We start from the raw sequence: 10,419 nt of genomic DNA, 5'->3' as shown, positions 1-10,419 counted from the left end.
GGGGATTTTGAACAGGAAAGGTATAGAATTATTTTGGCTATTGTGTTAAGAATAAGCCACAAAGAAGGAAAACAGGGACAGGGAAGCATAACATTTAAATAGTGTTTTTGAAAGTTCTAGTCCCTCTCAGCTGTGCCCAAGAAAAATGAGGAAAAGATTATGGTTCATTCTGGGGGGTATCAGTTTTATCTTCAAAGAAAGTTTTATCATCGAAGGAAGAGTCTTTTCTCTTTCCTTGTTCTATAGGGACTATTGATTCTCAATTGTATGAGAAGGAAGCAGTTTCGAACATGAAGAATATAAATGGTGTTGTCTAAATTGAAGTGCAGAGATATGAGCATGCTGCCACAGAGAGGTGTTAAGGATGTGGGTCTGGGGCCAGACCACCTAACTTTGAATCTCAACTCTGCTGCTTACTAGCTATGTGGCCTTGAGCAAGTGACTTAGCTTGGGGAGGCTCCTTGCTTTCCTCATCTGTAGGAATAATAGCTGTACCTATTCTTCTAGTTGTTGGGATGGTTCAGTGAGTTAACACATGTGCCTGGAGCAAGGTAAGTACTCAGTACTCGGTAATGTTAAATGTTATTATAATTATTAAGTCATCCAAGAATAGATGCTCAGTTTTAAAACAGATGTGAGCTTTCAGAGACAGGGCTTGTATCTTACAAATTACCATATCCTTTCAGTTTCTGGGCACATTTGTTGAATGAATAAATGATTGCTACTAAAGCATCGGTCATATTATTTTATGAACTAAAAAACTGAGTTTAAGAACATAACTCAAAGCTTATTTTTTTATCTTAGAAAGTAACTACTTTGATACTAGATACTTAGAGATTATTTAGGAAATGAACTCTATCAGTCAATGTTCTTGTTTACCAGCAACAGGACCCACTCTATCAAGTTAAGCAGGAAAATGATTTAGTGAAGGTTATTTGGAAGTTCACAGAACCTCCAAGAGGGCCAATGTCAGGCTAATCTGAAAGAATTAGTTCATGGGTGACCCCCATGTTGACTCCCTGCATCATGAGGACCCCCTTACATCAGTGCTGCCTTAGCCACAACCCATGCCATAAAAGGGATGGTTAAAATGGCAAATTTTGAGTTATGTATATCTTACCCCACTTCCACCACCACCACCCCCTACCCTCCAGCCCTCACACACACACACACACACACACACACACACACACACACACACACGTCAGGAAAATAATATCTGTCTGGACTATCTAACAGAGTTGTTATGCTATCAAATTTGGGGCCTTTTACAAATAAGTTAATAGTACTAAGCACCCAGAACTAGTTTCTCTATTTGACACTGTTGGGAGCTCCAGACCAGAATTTCAAGCCACAGCAGTGCCTTCCATTCTGTATACTCAGTTCATCAAATAACTAGAGCAGACTGCTAGAATGCCCCATGTCCCATTCCATCTATACCTCTGACTGAAATTCACCTGCAGCTGCAGGGGCCGGCTCCCTGTGGCTCAGACTTATCTGGCACTGAAAGTACCTTCCTCTAGTGCTACCTGAGTCATCTTTCTTGCTGGCTCAGGGCCTTCTCCTGTGCAGCTGCAGACCTCTCTTCTCACAGGCAAACAACCAAAAGTGTGAGTGGGTTTACATCCTCAGGGCAACCCTCAATCAATAGAGAACGGATCCAGGGGGGTAAGTTCCAGCATTCTGTCCTTCCAAGACAACAATTCCAATAGACACTCTGGATGATTCTCAGGCAGTCCCACAGCAAAGACAATGCAACCCCATTGCCTATAGCTAACAACAGCCCTAGGGCACCACATAAGGAATTTATTCCTTCCCCATTCTTACTCTTCTCATTTCTTCACTTTGGCTTCCTGGCTAAACTACTTAAAACAAAATCCATATCTCAAGAAACCTAGTTAAAAACATTATGATCTTTAATTTTATGTTAATTTCTTTAATATTTTATAGCTTATTTTTTAGGTATAAGCAGTTCATGGTTGCGTTCTAACGTATATTTACAAATTTATAAATATTTTGAGATTTGAAATACATTTTCCTACTTTGAAGGGGGATCAGTCCCCAAGCCCACACAAAGTTCCTATTCTGGGATGAAATTGGGAAGGGGTGGCCAGGCAAGGGCTTACCAGGGAAAACTTTGACCTGAATCTTAAAGAATAACCAAGAGCATAAGGACAAGAAGCACATTGGAGGTGGAAGAACTACAGAACAAAATACAGCCTTAGCTTCTCACCCCAATTACATAGGGCTGAATATGAGCACAAGGTTCTTTATAACTTGACTATGAGAATTTCTAAAAGCAGGCTGGCTGGGATAAAAAAAAAAGAAACTCTTCTGCCACGCTCAGATGTATGAAGGGCAGATTCTTGGACACTCAAAGCAGAAAAGCGAGATAAGTAAGATTCATTTTATTTCAGAAAGAAATAAGGCTGGATGGGTGAAGCTGTTTGAAGATCTAAATTCTCATCTAGGGCTTTTTGCTTTCTTTGGCCTAACTAACTCCAAAACAAGCTGACCCAGCATGGAGTAAAGATGAGGTGAAGGGATGGTCCTAGAAAGCAGCTATTGGAAGGAAAAAGAGAAGGAAGATGGGAAATTCCAAGTGATGGCCAGGAGAGGAATGGAACAGAAATTCTTCTGACTCCACCAGGGTCATTGAGCATCATTGGGCAGGAGTGACTATTCCTTTGTCAGTTACTCGCTGTCTAATTTCTTCTGTCTAATTCACCAAGTTTTAATTAAGAGCCAGACACTGTTTTCATCTAACAACTATAATTTAATTACATCTAGAAATGGATATTAGACTCTTAATAATTGTTGAAGAATAAATGAAAAATAATAAGTATAAAATTAACTCATGAATTTAAAACTTCTATAGCCCTGCATTTCATATAAGTTATCTACTTTGATGAGTAAACCAAACTTCCCCTTCTCCCATCTACAGCCAAAGCCTTCCTCAGGTAACATGCCAAGAGAACAAAAGAGAACTCCAAGCCCAGCCCCAAGGGGCAAGAATGAAGTGATGTCAGATGGTCTGTGCTGCATCCATATTTATCTTCACACACCTACAGAGCTGGCTCAGGGCTCCAGGCCAGAAGTTTGGAATGGAAGCCAGGCATTTCTCATAGTCTCCTCTGTGGCTCTACTGGTTCTAGTCTCCATTACCCCTACCTGGCATATTGCTTTCACCCTTGTCCTATTATAATCTGGTCTCAACCCAGAAGCCAGAGTAGGGCTTTTAAAATAAAAGTCAGTTGACTGTGAACTGGACTTAGTATCTGGCTTCCAAAGAATAGAGAATAGAAAGGGAAAAATACTAACTTTGTAATAGAGGAATCTGGTAGACCTACCTTAACCAAGTGGTCAGGTTAACATCACCTTGTCAGGTGGCTGTCATGTGGCCCTGATATGATGTAACCAGAAGGGCACTCTTGTAGGATTCTTTCCAAAAATCCATAAGCTTACCTTAATCATAAGGAAAACATCAGACAAATCTCGACTAAGTGACATTCTACAAAATATCTGGTCAGTCCTCCTCAGAACTGTCGATGTCATGAAAAACAAAGAAATACTGAGAAACTGTCATAGACTAGAGGAGACAGAAGAGACATAAGAACTAAATACCATGTGACATCCTATATTGGATCTGGAACAGAAAAAGGACATTAATGGAAAAACTGATGAAAACTTTTTAAAGGCTGGTGTTTAGTTAATAGGAGTATGCCAATGTTAGTTTCTTAGTTTTGAGCAAAGTACCGCAGTAATGTAAGATGATGACATCAGGGGAAACAAAATGGGTGGGGTGGTCTGCTTTTACAAATCCTCACAGTTAAGTTGTAAAGAGCTATATTCTCATATGGGGACCTATATAGTTGGGATGAGAGGCTGAATTATCTGTGCTACCCTTGCAACTTTTCTACAAACTTAAAACTATTTCAAAATAAAAACATTATTTAATAAAAGAAAAAAAATGATAGTAGGGAAAATCCACCAATAGCCCCCAGCTCATGCAAGACAAATGCCAAGTCCGTAACAGGGATCTGCCAGCCCTATTTAAAGTTGCAACACTCTCCTGGAATGGCCTGTCCCTATCTCTGCTTTGTTTTTCTCCAGAGTATTTAACCTTTTCTCACATATATGTAAACTATTTATTTGTTTTATGTACTTTCTGTCTCCTCTCCCCACTTGCACCCACCTCGACACACATCAGAAAGTAAACACCAAGACAGCAGAACATTTTGTTCACTGAGGAGAATAAAGTAGGGCTCAATAATTATTTGTTGAAGGAACGCATGGTCAATCAATCTCTTCTACCTGAAAACTCTATGACACGTAACACTGAAACTCACTGTTGATTGTTCTAAGTTAAAAACTAAGATGACCAAGTGGAGAAAGCAAATGAATGTCTAATAATATGAAATTAACTAGTTTTCCAGATTTACCAGGCAGATACTTATTCAAATGTATGAAATAATGTATGTGGAAAGCTATTTATTTCAGCTTTATTTGAAGTGGCACAGCATGAATATAATATTACTGTCTATCGGTAGGGATAGGCTAAATAAGTCCTAGTATATTACACAATAAAATATTAGTAAGCCATAAAAAAAGAAATTAATAAGAAATGATTGCAAAGACATATTGTTAAGTAAAAAACCAAGGTGGAGACAGTGTCTATGGTATACTACTGCTCAGTTAAATGGAAGACAAAAACATGTTTAAATGTATTCAATGTATGTGCATAAATTATTTCAAAATGTACACAAAATAACTGGAACATTAGTTGATGGAGAGTACTGAGTACCAAAGGAACACTTTTTAAATTTTTAAAATCTTGAACTAATTGAATGTCTTACCTATTTTAATTAACTAATTAATTACAATGAAATTAATTAACTTTTAAAAAATAGATCTTTTAGACATTATGCAATGCTAATCTAACAGTCATTTAAAAATAAAATAAAACTGACACCCTGAAATAGTGTTTTAATTTTTTCTTTTTATTGTTTATTCTAGATAATGATTGTATAGTTAAGCTCATTAATAATTAATGACCTTTTGAATTTGGGGTACCATATGCATATATTAAGTACTAAATTCCTTTTTCAAAATGGATTACTTTTATAATATGGAAACTATTAGAGTTAATACTGTCTGCCTAAGTTATTCCCTACCACCAAAGAAATGACTGTACTCAAAATGTAGACTGGCTTATTTTCGATTTTTAGTGTATTTAGTTTATTGGGCCATTCACGGAATCTACAAATAGGCCAAGAAGCTGTTTTATGTTGTTTTTATTTTCGTTTTTAATTTTTTTGTTGGTGTATAATATACATATCGAAAAATACATATGTTGTAGATGTATAGCTTGGTGAATACTCATAAACTGAACACACTTGTGTACAGCACTTAGATTGAGAAATCGAACATTACCAGCACCCCAGAAGCACACCATTCCTTCCTTGTCACTCTCCCCTCCCCCTAGAGTAACCTGTGACTTCCAAGAGCATAGCTTAGTTTTGCCTGTTTTTGTATATTATATAAATGTAATCTTATAGTGTTGCCTTTTGTGATCTGGCTTCTTTTACTCAACATTGTAAGACATCCATATTGTTATAAGTGAATCATTTCTATAGCATTTCATTGTGTAAATATGTCACAATTCATTTATCCATTCTATTGTTGATGGGTGTTTGGATAGCTTCTAGTCTGGACCATTTATGAAAGGGCTGCTATGAACATTCTTGTGCATACCTTTTAAGAAACATTTACATACATTTTCACCTGGAAGAGGAATTGCTTGAAACAGATATATACAGCTTTAAAATATATGACCAAACTTTTTTTCTAAACAGTATACCAATTACATTCTTATCAGCAGTGATGAAAGTTCCAGTTGCTCCCTATCTTCCCTAACATTTCCTATTTTTCATTTTAGCTATTCTGGTAGATGTGTAAAAGTATCACAAGAAGCTGGTTTCTGAAAGTAGCAACTTCTTTCAGAAATTCTTTAAGCTGAGTAGGTTTACATACCAAAAAAGTTGAGGAAGTAGAAGTTAAAGAGAACCTTATTTTTCATATAGCCCCTCTTTTACTCTGTGGGATTCTTATTATATGCATATATTAACTTGAAAAATATATATACATTCCTATATTCTTGAGATTAAGAAGTTGGTAGGTGATTTTGCTACTTAGAATGTTATTACTGTTCCAAGTCATCTGAAGGCTGTGTACTGGTAATAAATCTTAAAGTAGACTAAAGTCACATACCAGCACACCCCCAAAAAATGCTTTACATGATCAAAGATTTCTACTATCATCACCAAATAAAAGCTTTCACTAAATCCTCTCTAGATACAGCTGACTGGTAAAACAGTTATCTGCAGACCAATAGGAAACAAAGTTGAGAAAACGCCATGTGTTTTATAAGGAAAAAAAGAGGAGGAGGACCTTTGTTCCAACCTAGTAGTGAGTTTTCCATCAGATATAAGCTCTTCAGCACAGTGCTCACATCTAACCTGGCCTGAGTTGGATACCACCTCTCACCCCATCACAGCCGGATTTTCCCTGAGCGGCCACTAATTTTTTCTTAATGTCTTCATCTTTCCCTTCTTCTCTCCTCACACCACACCCCTAACAACCCCTATGTGTTTTCCCCCTGAAGGTTCCAGACCAAAATATGTCATTGTCCCAGGGGTGAAACTCCCCAGATCAGGAATTACATGCCAGGGTTTATAAACCACATAGACATCATGTGGCAGCCCCATGGGAAAAGGGGATCTTTAGCCCCTACTCCACCTTTTGTCATTCAAAGAGGCAATAGATGTCTTAGTTCATCTTTCAGCAGCTCACAACGATGAAGAAAACCAAGGTTTGATTGGCTATCCCAGGAAATTATGTCATTTCTTCTTCCATATCCATTTAAGGTAACAACAAAGTTTCAGAATGACTGGACAACCAGGGATTTCAAACCATCCAAAAGTCATGGTGTATTTGCAGGTGATGGCCTGGACAGGGCAGACTGTTTTCTGTTAGTAACTAACTGTACATCAGTGAATCTGAATTTGTCCTGATCAAGAGAAGGGGCCTCTGTGTTGGGCTAGGTGAGTGGGAGAGGCCATGTTGGATGAGGTTATAATGAGTTTGTTTGGAAAGGTTTTTAAAGAAAAACAATTCACTGAAAAGGAAGTACATAGTAGCTCTAAAGAGCAGGAACTCCGACATCATTCTGCCTGGGCTGAAGTCTTCCTCCCAGCTCCATGATTGACATTATCTTGAAAAAATTCTCATTTAATCTGCGTGGCCCAGTGCTGTCATCAGTAAAACAGAGATGGTAAAGTCCCTACTTCCTAAGCATACTGTGAAAATTACATGATGTCTATGAAGCACATAGTATAGCTAACTCTATATAGTAAATGATCATAAAGTTAGAGTTTTCTGTTTGTTTTTTTGTTTGTTTGATGTTCAATGATCTCTGAACTTTTTATTGTCCTCCTGATCCTCCCAAGGGGCGCCCACTTCTGCTGCCTTAACGCCTCAGAATTTTGGTGTCATTGACCTCAGACACAACTTTGTCATCCACATTCCTGTGGGTGGTGGTCTTTCGTATGGACTGCATGGAGTTACTGTCCAGGGTGTCACCAAGATCGAAGTCCTCCCCCTCTTCCAACAGGCAGCAGTAGGTGGTGATCTCAGCCTCCAGCTTGACCTTGATGTTCAGTAGAACCTCGTCCTCATGGGTCTAGTGCTGCCCCTCTACCCAGGTCTGGGCCAGCTCTGACTCCAGGTGCAGCAGAATCCCGTTGATCTGTTCCATCTACATGGTATAGCATGCCTCCACCTCTGTCAGGCTGCTTTACAAGCTGGCCTTCAGATTTTTTATTGAATTCAGGTAGGTCTCCAAGGACTGGACTGTATGTCTCAGCTCTGAGTGTCACCTCAGCAGCTCCTATCTCAGCAGTCTGCAAGATGACTACTATGGTGCTCTCCTCGATCTGTTGGGACCAGTACTGGTCTAGGTCATCCCTGTTCTTCTGAGCCAGCTCGTCATACAGGCCCAGATGTCTGCCATGATCTTGCTGAGGTCCTGAGATTAAGGGGCATCCAATTCCACGGTCAACTCAGAGTTGGCAATCTGGTTTTGTAGACCATTTACTTCTTCTTCATGGTTCTTTTTCATGCTGCAGTTGAGTGAGATTGGTGTCATCGATGACCTTTCAGAGCCCATTGATGTCACTCTCCACAGACTGGTGCATGGCCAGCTTCATCTCAGACTTGACTCTGAAGTCATCAGCAGTAAGGTGGGCATTGTCAATCTGTAGAGCGATGTGGGCATTGTCCACAGAACTTGCAAAGATCTGAGCCCTCAGGTCCTCAATGGTCTTAAAATAATGTCCCCAGTCTCTGACCTGGGGTCCCTTCTTCTCCAGTTCTCAGATTTTACTCTCCAGTCTCCGATTATCAGTCTCCAGGCTCCTTGCTCCCTCCAGGTAGGAGGCCAGGTGGTCGTTCAGGCATTGCATAGTTTCCTTCTTGGTCTGGATGCCCCCTATGCCTGCTAGGCCCCTGGCAATCCCTGTGGCCAGATCCCCAGACCTCCAGCCACCACGGACACTGGTGAAGTGGGATACAGAGATCTGGGAGCCCCAGTTCCCTGTACCTGCATACACATTGGACACGCTGCTGGCCAGCGGGGCCTGGTGGCTGGGCGTCCAGGGTCTGTTAGCTGGTGGAGAAGCTGGAGCGGGTGCTGAAGCTCATGTTGCCCAGGGAGGAAGTTGAGAGACCAAGATTCGGGTACGAGCCATGGTGTTTGTTTTTAAAGAATAGAAGCAAAAGGACACAGGATTGCAGAAGGCAGGCGAATTATTCTGTTAGAAAACTTTAAAAGAAAGGTGGAAGATAAGAAAGAACATTTCAGAGGTAAAAAGAGAAATCAGGATAAAATTGCCATGCTGGGAGGATAGTTCAAGAAACTGGGGGTGCCCAGAATTAACAAGAACATTGGCTAGAAGACTCTCCTGTGAAATTCAGATAATACTATACAGGCTGGCAAATCTGCCAGTTCTAAGAGAAGCATTTTCACCCGTAGTGGAAGGAAGTCCTAAACTGTCCAACAAAAACAAAAATCTCTGCTGTTTTTCCAGGAATTAGGAATGGGCAAAAGATGGAGGCACAAACAGAAGCCAGAAGCATCCTCCAAGCCAGCCTAAGGAAGTACTTGACCAAAAGGGGAAGGCATAGAAAGAACCCTGAGAAAAGGCTATTTATTTTATAAAGGCTCTGGTGTGTCTTAGGCTAACTTTATGTGAAGCCGATTGAAAAAAAAAATCTGAAAGATCAACTAGCTTCAACTTGGATTTTACATGTGAAAAAAACAAGCCTCTTAAAAGGGGAGTTATTGTGTGAGGTGGTTTGAAATTCCTGGTGTGTTGGGATAAATGTTGAATGCAGCCATTGCAATGAACAGAGGGAATGAAGTACTACCAGAAAAGATAAAGTGAGAAAAGGCCGTGTACTCAGCGAAAAGGGTTTTAGATGAAAAGCCCACCCCATCTCCCCTGGGCAATGGCAGCAAAAAAATAACTGGGGTTAATGACAAGAGGAAAATATAAGGAAAGTGAAACCTTCAACTTAGGGTCTGTCTGGCAGAACTCAGACCAAAGGACACTTCGCATGTATTGGATAACCCCAAGTTCACATTCTATTTACAGCAGAACTTGAAAACTCAAGTGCCTTCAAGTTAAGGTAAATATGTGAACCAAGGGAGTGTAGGACAACAGGATATGGCGTAGACTGGCAAACAGGAAGACTCCACCTAAAGGAATACATATTCAATTTTTTAAAAACACTGGCCTTGCCAAAGGAAACATGGAGGCTAGCCCCATTTTCGTGTTATCCATTTGCAAACACTTTTACATGGTATTAAAATATAAACCATTTTCGATGATTTAAAGGCTAAATGAAGCATCTTCAATATAAAGAGATCTGTGAAAAGCCATTTTCATTTTTAAAGATAATCTCAATCTAATGGAAAATGAAAAATCCTGATGTTTTTCCAACTATATATTGAAAAGAGGGACATTTTAACTCTTAATATGAGATGGTGTACACCTCGCCCTTGGAAAAAAGGAGGAGCTATCATTGGCTTCCAGCAACAAGCAAGTGTTTGAACCATTGTATGAATGGTACTTAAATATTTGTTGAGTGAATAAATTGGGTTACAAGTAGAGCAAAGCACTAGTGAAAGACTTCTCTTTTGAGGTTATAAAACTGAGAGGGTTGATCTCCAGTTCTAACTCTTCTCTTTCTATTCAAGTTTTATCTCTACTCCCAAACATCTCTTAGTTAGGAGGCCAAAGACTTCAGTGTTCTGACCTTCCTCATCTGATTGCTCTAGCAGAGAACAAAAAACATGGG

General features: G+C 39.6%; 1 pseudogene; it reads right to left on the bottom strand.

Moving 5' to 3' along the window:
- Positions 1-1,170: 1,170 nt before the first annotated feature.
- The window catches only part of LOC107497233, a 20,816-nt pseudogene continuing 11,567 nt past the window's right edge, over positions 1,171-10,419 (bottom strand).

This window comes from Rousettus aegyptiacus, unplaced genomic scaffold, assembly GCF_014176215.1.
Source record: "Rousettus aegyptiacus isolate mRouAeg1 unplaced genomic scaffold, mRouAeg1.p scaffold_m13_p_8, whole genome shotgun sequence".
In the NCBI taxonomy this organism is placed as follows: Eukaryota; Metazoa; Chordata; class Mammalia; order Chiroptera; family Pteropodidae; genus Rousettus; species Rousettus aegyptiacus.
The sequence above is the reverse complement of the archived record's forward strand: the minus strand, read 5'-3'. Positions and strand labels throughout refer to the sequence as shown.